At 49.1% G+C, this 15226-nt stretch overlaps 1 protein-coding gene across 2 annotated transcripts in view; it reads right to left on the reverse strand.

Annotated features, from left to right (window-relative positions):
* Positions 1-15226, reverse strand: part of MOV10L1 (Mov10 like RNA helicase 1) — a 1040774-nt gene that overhangs the window by 919743 nt on the left and 105805 nt on the right. The gene's annotated exons all lie outside the window — the stretch shown is intronic.

The raw sequence follows: 15226 nt of genomic DNA on the forward strand, positions 1-15226 counted from the left end.
CTTAAAGACAATGTATAAAGTATGTTTGCAACACTTCAAACAGTACAAATGTGAAAACACCACAAAAAAGGATCCCACACCAGATTATACAAATAGAGAAATTTTTAATAACGAAGACATGACCAAAACAACAAAAATCCAATTAGTAGAACCAGTGATGTGCTGATGTTGGAGAAAATGATTTATATATTTATTTTATGCAATTTATTGAGCGCACGAATACCCAAGGGTGTCTTGGCGCTTGACAGATAAACTGAAGGTTCAGGTCTAGGAACATTGGTGGAGTCTAGTGATTGAATAGCCAAGTCTTCAGCTGCTTCCTGAATGACGTTAGTGTAGGAATGTTCTTAAGGTGACAAGGCAAGGTGTTCCATAATTTAGCCGTGGCTACTGCAAAGGATCTGTCTCCCCAAGTAGCCTTCTTGGTTTTGATTACCTTCAGAAGGTTGGCGTCAGCGGATCTGAGAGTGCGTGATGGTCGGTAGGGGCAAAGGGCATCTTTAAGAAAGGATGGCGCTTTTTCATGAATGCTTTTAAAAACTATACACAGGGCTTTGAATTTAATTCGTTGTCTAACCGGTAACCAGTGGAGTTTGCGAATGATGTTGGATGATGTTGGATGCGAATGAAAATGGTGCCAAAAGAAGCACAAAGCATTAACTGGATATCTGGTCATTCCGGAATGTGACAAAGTAACAGGAGGCTGGGCTGGGCCTCCTCCCTGATATTTTGGTTAGTAGGCTTTTTATTTAACGATTAGTTGGTCTTGGTGTGACGCAGAGACTTTTTGAACTATTGCTTGCCTTACCTGGTGTCGGAGCCTTTTGGAGTCGCAGGACTGTGTTTGCAGCGGGAGGAACTTGCTGCTGCTTACGTAGTGTTTAATGTTTCCTGAATTCAATAAGGCGCACTGGGCTAGCGCAATTACCTGACATTGTGATAGACAAACTAAGCGCACCAAATTGTGGGCTATTGCTAAACCTTTAAGAATGGATTGGTACATGGTAATTGTTTCAAATAAGGTTCATTTAATTGCTCCCCAGCTATTCATTGTCTTGTTAATTGTAGGGTAAAATTCCTCCTAACATCTGGGTATTTGGATTTTTCATAAGGTGTGTAATACACGTCGGGGGCTATGACTTCTAAACAAAATGGGGCGGGCCAAAAAAATGGGGGTTGGGGGAAGTTTTGTTGGCACTATGGATGCCTTTCTGGTTAGAGCTGGGAATATGCTCCAGAATGAAATAACGTTAATGAAGAAAAGGCTTGAATTAGGAGTTTATGCTGCCCAAAAAAGTTCCTCCAAGGGCAATATTCAACTTGCTAAATCTCCTGAGATAATGGCTCAACCTCTAATACCTGTAAATACCATAGATCACTCGCAGGGAAACTTGGTGATTATAGCTCTTAGCCCAAGTACAGAAGTGAGGATCGGACAGAACTCATTACCCCATGAACGTACTACTGATGTGGTTGGTACTATGTCTGAGGCTGTTCAAGATGGGAGTATGGTAACCCCTAACCTGCATAATGTCGCCTGTCATCCTGACCAGACACCAACTAATGTTAAAACTCACCCTAATACTAATAAAAGGGAAATGTGCGTTACCCGAGCAACCAGGTCGAAAAGGTCGGCCGGAGCAAGTGGTGGGTTGGGAAAGCCCTTGGCAAAACGTACAAGGGGTGGTCTAGCAACACGGTCACAAAATAAGCCCAAAGGGAAAAGTAAGTCCCCTAAGGGTAAAACGACAAGTATTCTGGACCCCGGGGAAGATTATAATGAGGTTTAAACACCTGATGCAAGTGACACATGTGACCCAGGGGGCTCTCAGGCTTTTTGGGTTCGCATGGAGTCATATATATCATCTACTCTTGCCCCTTTTTGGTCTAAGTTGGAGGTTATTGAGGAAAGGGTTACTAGTTTGGTGAATATTATGGAAGAAGGAAATGGTACAACCCAATCAAATGTCAGGGGAGGAAACATACTTACTACTCTTACAGGGAACTTAGAGACAGGTGAAATTTTGGGCAAACAGGGGACTACTATGGCCACTAATCATTTGAATATTAGGAAAGTTGTCACAAACCCATCAGTGCTAGGTGGGAGTATGATCCCTAGCACCCAGACACTGTTAGTTGGCTAATTGCAGCAAGAATCAGTCCAACACCCCATTGGGGTAGATCATCCGCAAGTTTTGAACAACCCGCCTGGGATGGTAAATATGCCTAAAATAGGGCAAGCTTGTGGGCAGGATAGTCAAGCCAACAGAAGTGGGTTGAAATCAGCACAAGACGTGATTGATTTGCCCCCAACTGCAAGTCCCCTGGTGGTAGTCTTGGCTGACCTCCCCGCACTGAGATCAGATCAAACTTAAACATGGTCCCAGTTAAAAAATAAAACGGTGGACGGGGGCGTGGCCAACTGCCGAACATGGCGGCAGCTTAACTCGGGAGCTCCACAAGGCTGACCGGCCCACGTAACTAATCCGTATGCCCATCCGCACACTAACCCGCCCGAAGGAGTGAAATCGGCTCGGGGGAGCAAGCGGCACACACTGAGCCGCCCCGGCGAGAATCCGGCACCGAGAAGTGCTCCGTTCGGCGAAGGCGAACTGAGGCCTTCACCTATCCAGCAGCACCGGCCTGGAGTGCGGGCCGTGCCCGACCGTAAGTCAACCCTACCCGGCCGGAGGCCATCGACTTTCACCGGCGCCCACGCCCCACCGCCAACAGACAGGTACCAGCGCGGCATCTATACAGTGCGGCAGCCAGCGGACCCGAACACGGCTGCTTCACCAGGGTCTGGGAGGCAGTTCCTCCTACACGCAGAGTAGGCGCCCCCGGGGGCTGAAGCGTCCCTACCTAGTGGAGGAGCCATTTTGAAACTGCGCAGCCGGGCAAGCATCCCACATGCGCGACAAGGTGGGGCGGAAGGCGCCTAGGACCGCGCAGCCCCCCGCAGCTCGGTGACTTGGACTCTGACCCGAAACTGCGTGGAGTGAGAAGGGTACACGCAGCCTGGCGGCGCCTGTGACTAAGGCGCCCATAAAGACATTGAGAGCGGCGGCACGACCCACGTGGAAGGGGCACCACCACACCCGAAAGCTGCCTGCGAGGTGTCCATAGCCCAGACGCCACCAGCGGCGCATCGCGGCCTCATAGCGAGTCACACTACAACGGCCACGGACGCACGTGGCGAGACACTGAGACTGAACCCCAAGCAGACTGAGACCCAGACTGGACATCAAGGGGCTACGGTGCGCCACGATCCGAACTCCTGCAATCTACGACAGCGGCACACACCCGGGGGACAGTGAGATCAGTGAGAGGCTGGGCCAAGAACCGCTGGACGGACCGGACGGGGCAGAGCCAAACACAGCATTATGGCAGGCAAAAACACGAGGAGCACGACGACGCAAGCGAGGCTTGATAAATTCGCATACACCCAGAGCGGACACTCGCAAGGGCCTGGGCGACACTCAACTGGTGCATCTACAGACACGAATGGGGCTGGGAAAGTTACGCTGGAAGCCATTATGAAAACCCTCACTGAAGTCCAGGCGACAGTAGGCACCATCTCCACCGAAGTAAACTTGTTGAGAGCGGACTTTAAGAAAATGTCGGAGAGGGTGTCCCAAGTGGAGGTGGTCACGAAGTCACTCATCGAGGACACCTCAGATCTACAGGTAGCGATGGAGCGACTGGAAAAGACCACCAAGCAACTACAAGAAAAACTGGATGACCAGGAAGGGCGCTCACGAAGGAACAACGTCCGCATCCTAGGCCTTCCGGAATGGGGGGGGGGAAGGGCGCCATGGACCTCTACATAGAGGACCTTATCAAAACTAAACTACAGCCTAAAGGCCTGTCCAACTTCTTCTCTGTTGAGAGGGCACAACGGGTCCCTGGGGGTGCGGCCAAGCCGGGAGCCTCACCGCGGCCGGTGCTGGCTAGACTCTTCAACTTTAGGGACAGGGACGCCATTCTGCAGGCGGCAAGGGTGGCACCACCTGTGAAAGTTCAAAACTCTACTTTGGCCTTCTTCCCAGACTATACGGCCGAGGTGGCCAGACGCAGAAAATCCTTCACTGAGGTGAAAAAGACGCTACGTGACAGGGGCCTGCCCTATTCGATGCTCTTCCCCGCCAGGTTGCGGATTGTGGCTGAGGGGAAGACGTGGTTTTTCGACACGCCTGAGGTGGCACGAGAATGGCTGGATGGTTGGAGGCCGGTGGGCAAACCCCAGCGCCCACGCAAGGACCGCCAAGACCGCCGCAACGAGAGGACGACGGAACACCGGGCAGCCAGCCCGACTACTGAACAAGGCGCCGCCGCGGGACTGGATTCTGATCTTGAGAGGGATCTGTTGGATTCCGGTCAGCCGAGCAGGGGTTGACTCAATGATACGAACACAGCCCTTGGGACTTCGGACCGATGGAACTGAGTAGGGCGGGCAAAGGCCGGTGCCTGTAGGGGACTCACCAACCCCACAAGCAAGTAAGACTAGATGGGGAGGGGACAAAGCACTCTGCCGAGTTGGGGATGCGGGCGGGACCTCGTCCGTGGAGCAGGGGAGCAGGGAGGGGGTGGGGGGGGGGAAAAGTTGTACTGTTAAAGTTAAAGTTAAGGTTACTGGTCATCATTAGGTTTGTACAAGGCACAGTTACACTGCTAGCCGTCAGCGCCAGGTACCCCGGCGCACGGCCCCACACACTGGCTTCACCACACTGCTACCCATTGGCATCATGGGACATAAACCCAAATGGCGCAACAAGCACAAGTAGCACCCGCTGAGGGCGGCCCTATGATGACACTGGTGCCCCCATTGAAACTGCTTACATGGAACGTCAGGGGACTGGGGGACAAAATTAAGCGCGGTTTGGTACTACAAACCATCAAACGCCATAAATCTGACCTGGTATTACTTCAGGAAACACATCTAGCGGGGACCACTTGCAAAGCACTGAACAGGCGTGGCTACACCATGGCAGTACACTCTGAATTCACCACGGGCTCCAGAGGCACTGGGATACTCCTCCAGAAAAACTCATCCTTTTTGGTTACTAGCCACAAGACAGACGACCAAGGGCGTTTTGCTGCGCTCTCAGGCCAGTGGGAGGGGAGGCCCCTCAATGTGGTGTCTGTATACATCCCCCCAGCACTTCATTCTACAGCACTGCCAGCTCTTGGGCAGTTTCTCATTGATCTCCCGGAAGGTGATATGATCCTTGGGGGAGACTTCAATGCTATAACGGGCCCCTTACTGGACACCTTTCCCATACGAGATCGCCAGAGGGGGACTGCCACGCTTCCTGGATTCCTGAATGCCATGGGCCTCACGGATGTGTGGCGTCATTTGAACCCCACGGCGAAGCACTACACGCACTACTCAGCCCCTCACGATAGCCTTTCACGTATTGACTTCTTCTTTCTGGGGGTGGGACTGGGCTCCATAGACGGGCTGGAAATTCTACTGAGAGGCATTTCTGACCACTCCCCGATATCCCTTCACCTCTCTACCAAAGAACAAAAGCGCGCTAGAGTGTACCCGATATATCCTAATTATCTGCAGATACCTGGTGTCAGGAAAAAACTTAAATTGACTACAACACACTACTTCAACGAGAATATGGGCTCGGTCACCTCACCCTCGGTACTCTGGGAGGCGTACAAAGCGGTCCTACGAGGGGCATCCATATCGGCCATCACTGGGCATAAAAGGGAATCCAGAGCTGAACTCGCGAATTTGGAATTGGCACTGCACACGGCGAACACCGCCCATATGGCATACCCCACCCCTAACACCGCACATGAGCTGCAGCTCCGACAGCAGCAGCACCAAGCGCACCTCACCACGGTCACTAAAGGACACCTAGCGAACACCGCACACCGCATATATGATGTGGGAGATAAGGCAGGAAAAATGCTAGCATGGTTGGACAAGCGGGGCAGCAGTAACAAGGGGATACAACGACTATATGATGCTAGGGGCCGGCTGCAGACTCACCCAGAACGAATAGTACACACACTAGCGCACCACTTCCAGGCAATTTACACACCGACACGATCGGTCACGGAACAGGAGGCCCTGGCGTCGCTTAGTAGCATTTCTATCCCTGTGCTCGCTCCTGAAGCACAGCAGGAACTAGATACGGACCTGACGGAGGGAGAGATCCAGTTAGCGATACAGGCATTGCAGTCAGGCAAGGCTCTGGGTCCCAACGGAATTCCTGTGGAATGGTATAAGGCGATGGACTCGGTGCTGGCCAAGCCTCTCTTGGACATGTACAATGAAAGCGTGGAGACAGCACTGCTTCCACTCGACCAACGCACGGCCACTATCGTGGCCATTCCCAAACCAGCCAAGCCGCCGACAGACTGTGCCTCGTACCGGCCCATCTCTTTGCTCAATACAGAAGCGAAGATCTTGGCGAAGCTCCTGGCCAATCGTCTGACCCAGCATCTGAGTACCCTGATACACCCCGATCAATCGGGCTTCATGCCTCACAGGAGCACAGCGCTGAACCTACGGAGGGTGCATGGGGTGCTGGCACGGGCACACCTTCTTACAGACCAGGCTGTAATACTTTCCCTAGACGCAAAAATGGCGTTTGACCTGGTGGAGTGGGAGTACCTGTTTGCTGTCCTGACCCGAATGGGATTCGGCCCAAAGTATCTTGCATGGGTGCAACTACTCTACACCTTGCCGATGGCGCAGGTGGTTGCAAATGGTCACATATCGTCAACCTTTCCACTGGGACGGGGAACCAGACAAGGGTGCCCGCTATCGCCCCTTCTATTTGCGTTGGTGCTGGAGCCGCTGGCAGTCATGCTCAGGGCGATGCCACTATTCAGAGGCATCACTTGGGAGGACGGGTGGGAGGACAAGGTCTCCCTATATGCGGACGACATGCTGATCTACATGATCAAGCCCAATGAAGGGGTCCCTGCCCTGTTGGCTCTATGCGATGAACACGGCGAGGCTTCGGGCTACACCCTGAACTGGTCTAAGTCCATACTTTATGTACTCAAGGGCCCAGGTCCAGTGCTGCCAGCCGACTGTCCCCTAAAGATCACCACCACCTCATTTAAGTACCTGGGTATTTTTGTGACTGCCGACGCTACGGAATTCTATGCCGAAAACTTGCGGCCGCCTCTGCAACGCTTGCGTGCAGATGTCAAATACTGGGCTACACTACCGCTGACCCTCCTAGGACGAGCGGCGCTCTATAAAATGACGGCCCTCCCGAGGTTTCTATATGTGCTTGAAAACTCCCCTTATGTGGTGAACCCGAGATACTTCCAACAGGTCGCGGCATTGGTTTCCAGTTTGCTATGGAGCAATGGCCCAGCAAGGATAGCGCAGAATAAACTGGTGAAGAGCTGGTACGAGGGGGGGAGCGCACTGCCCAATCTCCAACTATATTACTGGGCGTCCCAGCTTAAGGTTGTTAATCATTGGATCCACGTCACACGGGAGGACCCCGCGTATAAGGCGGACTGGTCACAACTAGGGACTGAAGGCATGCTTTCAGTGCTGTACAACTACCCGCAAGTAAAGGCCTTGCTTGGCCCAACGCTTCATACGGCAACGCTATGGCATGCAGCACAATCACGTCTGGGGTGGAAAGGTAAAATTACCAGGTTAACTCCGTTGTGGGACACTAAAAGACTGGGAAACCTGCGGACATGTAAAGGGTTCGCAGGGTGGGATACCATAGGGATCTCGGTGGTTGGGGACCTCTGGGACAAGGGCACGGTTATTCCTTTCCCACAGCTCCAACAGCTATACGGTCTGGGTCCCTCTGAAACATACCGGTATGTGCAAATCCGACACGCTCTATTACAGGCAATCCCACCAGACACCACACTCCCAGAATCATCACCACTGGAAGACAGGTTACTGACCGAATTTATGGAGCAGAAGGCAACCTCACTCACGTACAAAAAACTGATAAATAACCTGCCAGACCCCACACAGAAACTTAAAGAAAAGTGGGTGGGAGAACTGGGTGAAATGGATGACACGGAGTGGAACGAGGCGCTTGCCTCGCCGCGAGAGGTAGGCATTTCGGCCAGGTTCCGCCTAGTGCAGCTTAAAATTTTACATCGCACCTACTACACTCGCACACTGCTTCACAGAATACAAAGGGCACCACACCCGTACTGTCTCAGGGGATGCGGGGATGAGGGAACTCTCCTCCACACGCTATGGGAATGTCCTCAAATCAGGGAACTATGGAGGCAGATTATGCGCACAATCTCACAGGCTGTCAATGTATCGGTCCTGCCGGAACCCCGTAAGTGCTTCCTGAACATCTGGGACCCTATGGACCTAAACAGGTATGGACAACTATGGGTCACACTGGCGGTGACAGTGGCCAAACGAGACATTGCACAGAGGTGGGGGGCCCCGGAGTTGCCAACGGTGGCAGGGTGGATAAGGAATATGGGCCTCCTAATGGTGAAGGAAAGAGCAGTCTATGTGTTAAGGGCATGCCCCGCAAGTGGAATACGGTATGGATGCCATAGAACAAATATAGGGGAGAACCATGTGAGGCCCTGCCGGAGGGTGAGGACTCAGAATCGGAGGATGACGAGGACTAGCAGGAAAAGGGTATGCCAGCACAATGATGGGGGAGGCCGGGAAAATACGGGAACGTAACGCTACCTTAGGCGCAAGGTTGAACAAATGTACCTGTGGAAGACTGTATATGGATGGACACATTCCATTGCTCAATGATGACCATAGTTGGGTTTTACTGTTTATTCTTTCTTTTTTGTTTTTCTAAAACTTCAAATTATTAGTCTCAGACGAATATGTTAGAAATGTATTGTCAGGGAACACCTTATGGATAGGAAGCAGAATTGGGCCACGATCTACATATGCTTGTTACTCCTAACTGCTCCAGTACCTGAACGTGGCGGACATTGATAGTTGAAGACACACGATATGTTTTGCTCTTTTCTCCTGCTTACTCATACTAATGATATGTAAATGCAACTAACGAATGAAAGTATGAATATCTCTTTTGAACTACTGACAATAAAGAATTTAAAAAAAAAAAAAAAAAAAAACGGTGGACTGGCTTACCAGGCACAAAGGTTTTAGACCCTTTCTTTCAAACAGCATATTGATGGTGCGTAGAGTGGCATGGCTCGGAAAATCGCCTAAAAAGATAAGGGGTGACTGTCATCGTTAACTTTAGCAGATGTGATTTTGCCCAAACGACCTTGGAAGCGCAAGATTATTCTCCCGATACCACTTGCATCGCTGCCCTCCCATTGGGTTATTTTTATAAACCCCAAGTGAGACCACAAGGGGGGATTAATTCATTAAGTCCGGTCTTTAACAGTTTTGAGGCTCTGTCTGGCTTAGACGAACAAGGCTGACTGCAGGATAGGGTTGAGCCCGCAATGCTCCAGCCAGTTACCGGACAGATGATAAGAGGGGAGACTATCGCCCAAGACGGCTGACTATCAAATAGAGTCCATACGCCAGTCTGTCCAACCACATCCAATTAGTATAATGACTTTGGATAAGAATGTAACAGGGCAGCCTGCACACACGAACAAAGTAGAGATTCTTTCATGGAATATCGCTGGGTTGCAGTCAAAAAGAGGGAACATACACTGGGAGGCTTTTTTGTCAACATGTCACATTATTGCATTGCAGGAAACTTGGGAGGTTAGAGACCCTTATCATCTGGATGGCTATCTCTCCTTTAGTAAGTTTGCTGAACCATCAATAATGGGGAGACAGGGGGGGGGGTCTCTTGTTATTATTTAGCCTGAAACGAGATGAATTAGATCACTTAAAAGCGTTCTCTTCATTCTTGGATGATTTTGAATTAAATATTGACACGCCTCACCATGTTTCAATTCTTGGAGATTTTAACATTCAAGTTTGTCACCTAAATTGTTTACAAAGCACTGAGTATGAATTTGCCCTGCAGGGGGGTTACCCATTTTGAGCACAAGAGAAGCGGGACATATTTAGAGAGTCTTTTAGCCGCCCATTACTGGTTTTGCCCAGTACAATCAGATATTGCATGCCCGATCCCAACCTATATGGGCCATGGGCATGATAGCATTATCGATTACATCTTACTATCATGCCCTTTGATGGACCGTATTGGTTCTTTTGGAGTAACTCAGAATGGGCTGAGTGACCATAATCCCCTTATGATGGATATTAGAATTAAGGCCCTTAAATGTGAGATACCTTTGACCCTCATTTCAAACTCTAACATAGCTGCTAATTGCCAGGGCCGAATGCTGAGATGGGAGGTAATTACTCCGGCCGATTTCCTTGGTAACTTGTATAATTGTAACCCTAAGGATTTGAGCATATGTACTAATATCGACTCTGAGCCAAGGGAAATTTTAGGTGCGTTTGACCGCATCACAAAACAGATAGCGGTCAACTTGACTCGGCGGGTGAATCCAAGGCCTAAGAAATTTAAAAAATGGTTTGACCAAGCATGCATTATTGCTCACACTGCCCATTTGGAGGTGCTGAAAGAGTCTGCAAGAGATATTACTAAGATTACGGAGGCTAGGAGGGTTTATAAAACTGCAATTAAATCAAGAAAAATCGAGCTCAAGGAGATGGCCTGGGACGAACTGAGTCAAGCTAGTATCCTAAAGAGTAGTACCCATTTCTGGAAAGTGATTAATAGCCCAGTCTTTGATGAGGCAGACAATACAATTAAGGATTGCCTCATCTCTCCAGAAAGGTGGGTTGATCACTTTAGTGGCCTATACTCTGAGAGTACACAATTGTCATCTACATCGGATTGCAATTCTGCCCGGGTATCAAAAATTACTTTCCTGGAGGAGGAAGTTATGGAGTCTATTTTGTCCACAGCTAAGGGGAAAGCACCAGGCCCGGATGGGGTCCCGGCGGATTTGTATAGGGCTGATCCTGGTGTGTGGGCAAAGATTTTAACTTTAGTTTTTAATGCTGCCACTAAGGCTGGTTTCCCAATGTCTTGGGGCAAAGCGGTCATAGTTCCAATATATAAAAAGGGCTCAAGAGAAGATCCGGCCTGTTATAGGCCCATCTCACTCTTGGACTCTGCTGCCAAGATAATGGGAAAAGTGGTACTAGCACGTCTTACAGATTGGCTGGACAAAAATTCCATTATTTCAGACCTGCAGTAAGGTTTTAGACAGGGGAAAAGCACAGTAGACCAATGCCTTAACTTACATTTGATTATAGGAAAGTACACGGTCGTAAAGCAGGGAGATATCCATTTAACCTTCATGGATTTGTCCACTGTTTTCGATCTTGTAAATAGGCAAAAGGTATGGGCTTCTCTTTCTGGTATCGGGCTGGAACCCGCACCAATATCCTTCCTGGCTGATATTCATGAAAATAATACTGCTGCGGTCCGTTATAACGAAAACGGAAGTTTAACTGAAGCATGGTCGGTCAAGCGAGGAGTAAGGCAAGGATGTATCCTTGCACCATTACCGTTTACGCTTTATATAAATAACTTGGGAGAGGCTTTAATATCATCTTGCAAAGACATCCAAACAGTAGGCTTAAAAAAGATTCCAGCTTTGCTGTATGCAGACGATGCAGCTTTAGTGGCTAGAACAGCAAGAGGGCTGTAATCTCTTTTAGATAGTTTTATTGATTTTATGGACTCTCTCAATCTAATAACTAATTTCAAGAAGTCACATTCTATGATAATAGGTGGGAGACGGGCAAAGAAGGCAACATTTTTCTGTAAAGGGCAAGAGCTCATTAAAGTGCCAACCTTCCCATACTTAGGGATATTATTTGATGATAGAAGGTCATGGGCCATGTAACGTAACCTTAAAAAGAATAGCCTATCTAGGTCGACTGGGGCACTGTTAGGGTTTGCAAAATGGATAGGTTCAAAGCCACTCCCAGACCTTATGAAAATATATAATGCAAAGTGCGTCCCAATGGCGTTATATGGGAGTGCGGTATGGCGCTACATAGATGCCAGTGAAATTCAAGTAGCAGAAAACATCTTTCTACGAAAGCTGCTGTCGCTCCCAGCATCTGCTGCTACTTTTAATGTCCATGAGAACGTGGCCGCTGGCTACATTCTAGATTAGATCGCTGTGGCCCCACTATTAGGCTGGTTGAGAATCTGGGCGCAGCAGTCACCCAACTTAAATCAATTGATAATTAAAGACTGCTTGTCCCTAGATAGGAGGCCTTGATATTCAATGGCTACGATACATTAAAACTAGCCCTGGGCGTAGTGGGGCTTCGCGAAGCTACGTGAAGTGGGCGAGAAAGTACGCCCACCTCCGCACTCCGCGTAGCCCCACTACGCACCACAGGACTCCCTCCCGCCCTCCCTAAATACTTTAAATTAGGAGTGTAAAAGAATTAAAAAGCACTTACCTTGCCCGCCGCTGCCCGCCGCGTCCCCGGGGCTCGCTATCTTCATTGCTGCCGTCTTGTGTACTAATGCGCATGCGCGGGCGGCCGCGCATGCGCATTTTTTCGTGAGAAATGCGCATGCGCAGCCGCCCGCGCATGCGCATTAGTACACAAGACGGCAGAATGGAGATAGCGAGCCCCGGGGACGCGGCGGGCAGCGGCGGGCAAGGTAAGTGCCTTTTAATTCTTTTACACTCCTAATTTAAAGTATTTAGGGAGGGCGGAAGGGAGGCGGGTGGCGGCCAGCTATGCTCCGTCTGCGGAGCGTGCGTAGTGCCGGATTCTACGCCTGCTACGCAAAATGCGTAGAAGCCGGCACTACGCACACTCCGTGCACGGAGCGTAGCCGCCCGCCCACCCTTAATTAAAACTCAAATGGATATCTTGGGCAGTCCTGATCGGTTTACAAATCCTAGGGCTCTAAGTAAGGTGGCTATTAAAGCAATAAAAACCCAGTTTCTTAACAGGGCAATGTTAATCAGGGAGGAAGGGGAACTGGCCAAACCTTCAGTCAGGAGCTTTGTAATGCGGAGTATAGGAAGAGAAATCCAGCCATACTTGACCTATATAAACAAGCCATATCTTTTGTATGTATTAATAAGGTTCAAGTATAACATGCTCCCATGACTATTATCTTTCCCAAAAGGTTTTGCTAAGGAGGGGGTTTTGGGGCCCTGCCCCCGTGATAATTTTTCAGTGCAGAATACTTTACACCTTGTCTTTTTCTGCTATTTTTACGTCCTATTACGTAATAAATTTATATTGCCATTATTAAAGGGCTGTAGCTTCGAGCAAGTTAGGCCGGCCTTGGTGTACTTGCAATCCCGTTGGTGTGCTTTGGGGTAGCCAGCTACATCACGGGGACCATTAGACGAAGAAACATGGTGTAGAAATTGCGGCACCCATTCCCCACCTTTGCACATAGTGACTTTTTGGAAGATGACATTTTTTGGTGTGACGATTTAATCAAGGAATTATGGGATTTTAGAAGGAAGATTCAATGGGTGATAAAACTTTTAAATTATTTATTTGAAATCCAAGTGTTTTTCTTCATGATGGCGTTATGTGATTTATATGGTCTTCTCATCTACAACATATGTTAAGTTGTAATGTGTTTTTACACTTTATAGATGTATGTAATGTACCTTTTATTCTATGATATTTTGTATTGCGCTTTGATGGTTTTAAATTTTTAACCGAATAAAGCTAATATGGACTTGACTTGACCGCACTGTCAATGAAGTTCTCCAGCCCAGCCAGGACCTGGTTACCAACCTCTGGAAGGTGGCAGAGACTTTCTTTAACCAAAAGGGCATTAATGAAACTGGAAGGGTCACTGTGGGGAGCTCATCAGCTTGGTGGTGAGGTGGGCATCAGTCCTGGTGACAGCATTGGGCCTGTATAAACAGAGGGAAAAGGAGGTACTGAAGAGCAGGTCGTCCTCCTAAAAGGTCATATGAAGAAATGAACCCAGAATCTGGGTTCGGAGACCTGTCTCGTTTGGTGGCTAGCTTAAAAAAAGTTATTAAGTGTAGCCGAAAAAAGAAAGAAAAAATGTCTCTTTTAGTCCCCTCACTCACCGGAGTTTCCTCATGGTGACATGCTTCATCATAGGGGCCATCCCAGTTCTCTACGAAAAGGGGCGTGCTGCGACTTGCGAACTACGTAGGAGCACTGTAGTAGTGAAGGACTATGTGTGGTGTTAAAGAAAAAGTGAGGTGGAGTGGATGAGTGTGAATAAAAATACCGTGCTAGTGGGCCTCAATGATTTATTTTGCTCCTAGAACAGTATATTAAAAGTGGGGTTATATTGATAACCGACCAACTATGTAGGTAGGTTTAGTATATGGTCAACATGTTTCACGCTACAGGTCTCCGAACCCAGATTCTGGGCTCATTTCTTCATATGACAGCATTGGGCCCACAGTAATCCACACAGAACCTACGTTATGGGGTGGCACCTGGAAGAGCAGCCTTGCAGACCAACACCACTGGGCTGGACTAAGGACTGTTTAAGTGCTCAATGCCCGCTAACTCCAGCATTTCGAAGACTTCCTCCTTTATACTTGCTCTCAACTGGTTATGTAGCCTCTAGATTTTACTCTTCACAGACATTGACCCCAGCTTCAATATCATGGGTATACCATGTAGTGAGTCCTCGGGGATGGGAGAAGAGTGAGGCAAACTGCCCCAACAACTGTTGATCTAGGGTTAGGGTAGAGGCTCACACCCTCCACTGACCATCTGTTTCTTGAAAGAAAGGAGGTCGAAGAAGGTCAACTCTCTTCCTCCAGTCCATCGTCTGTAAAAAGAAGCATAGTTACCTCAGACCTCTTGAAGTGGGTTTGAGGAGACTGACGTGCAAAACCATTAAAGGGTTCCTGGCGTCTTGAGGTTTATTAGGATACGGGGCCTCACTCTTTTACCTCATTGGGCCCACCAGCGGTCTTTACGCGCCAGGGACTCCATAGGCTCCTAAACCCACACTTTCTGTCCACGCTGACCTCCTGACTGGCTTCTAGATTCTGTTGGTTTTCCTTCAAAAGCCCTTTCATCTGAGTACAAAGTGCCAGCGTGCAGCTCACCACATACTGGGGAGCACTCCTGGGAGCTGGCTCCCGGTCCACTTTCATCAGACTGAGAGAACAGCTCACAGGGTGCCGGGACAGAAATTTAAGGGGCTGACGTCAACTCCCTTCTGCGGTACCTCTCTGTAGAAAAACAAAATGCATGACAGGAAGACGTCTCACTCTCGTCTTAAGGACTTTGACAGAACGGTGATCATGCCTTTGAGGG

This window comes from Lissotriton vulgaris, chromosome 1_1 (assembly GCF_964263255.1).
Source record: "Lissotriton vulgaris chromosome 1_1, aLisVul1.2, whole genome shotgun sequence".
NCBI classification, from domain to species: Eukaryota; Metazoa; Chordata; class Amphibia; order Caudata; family Salamandridae; genus Lissotriton; species Lissotriton vulgaris.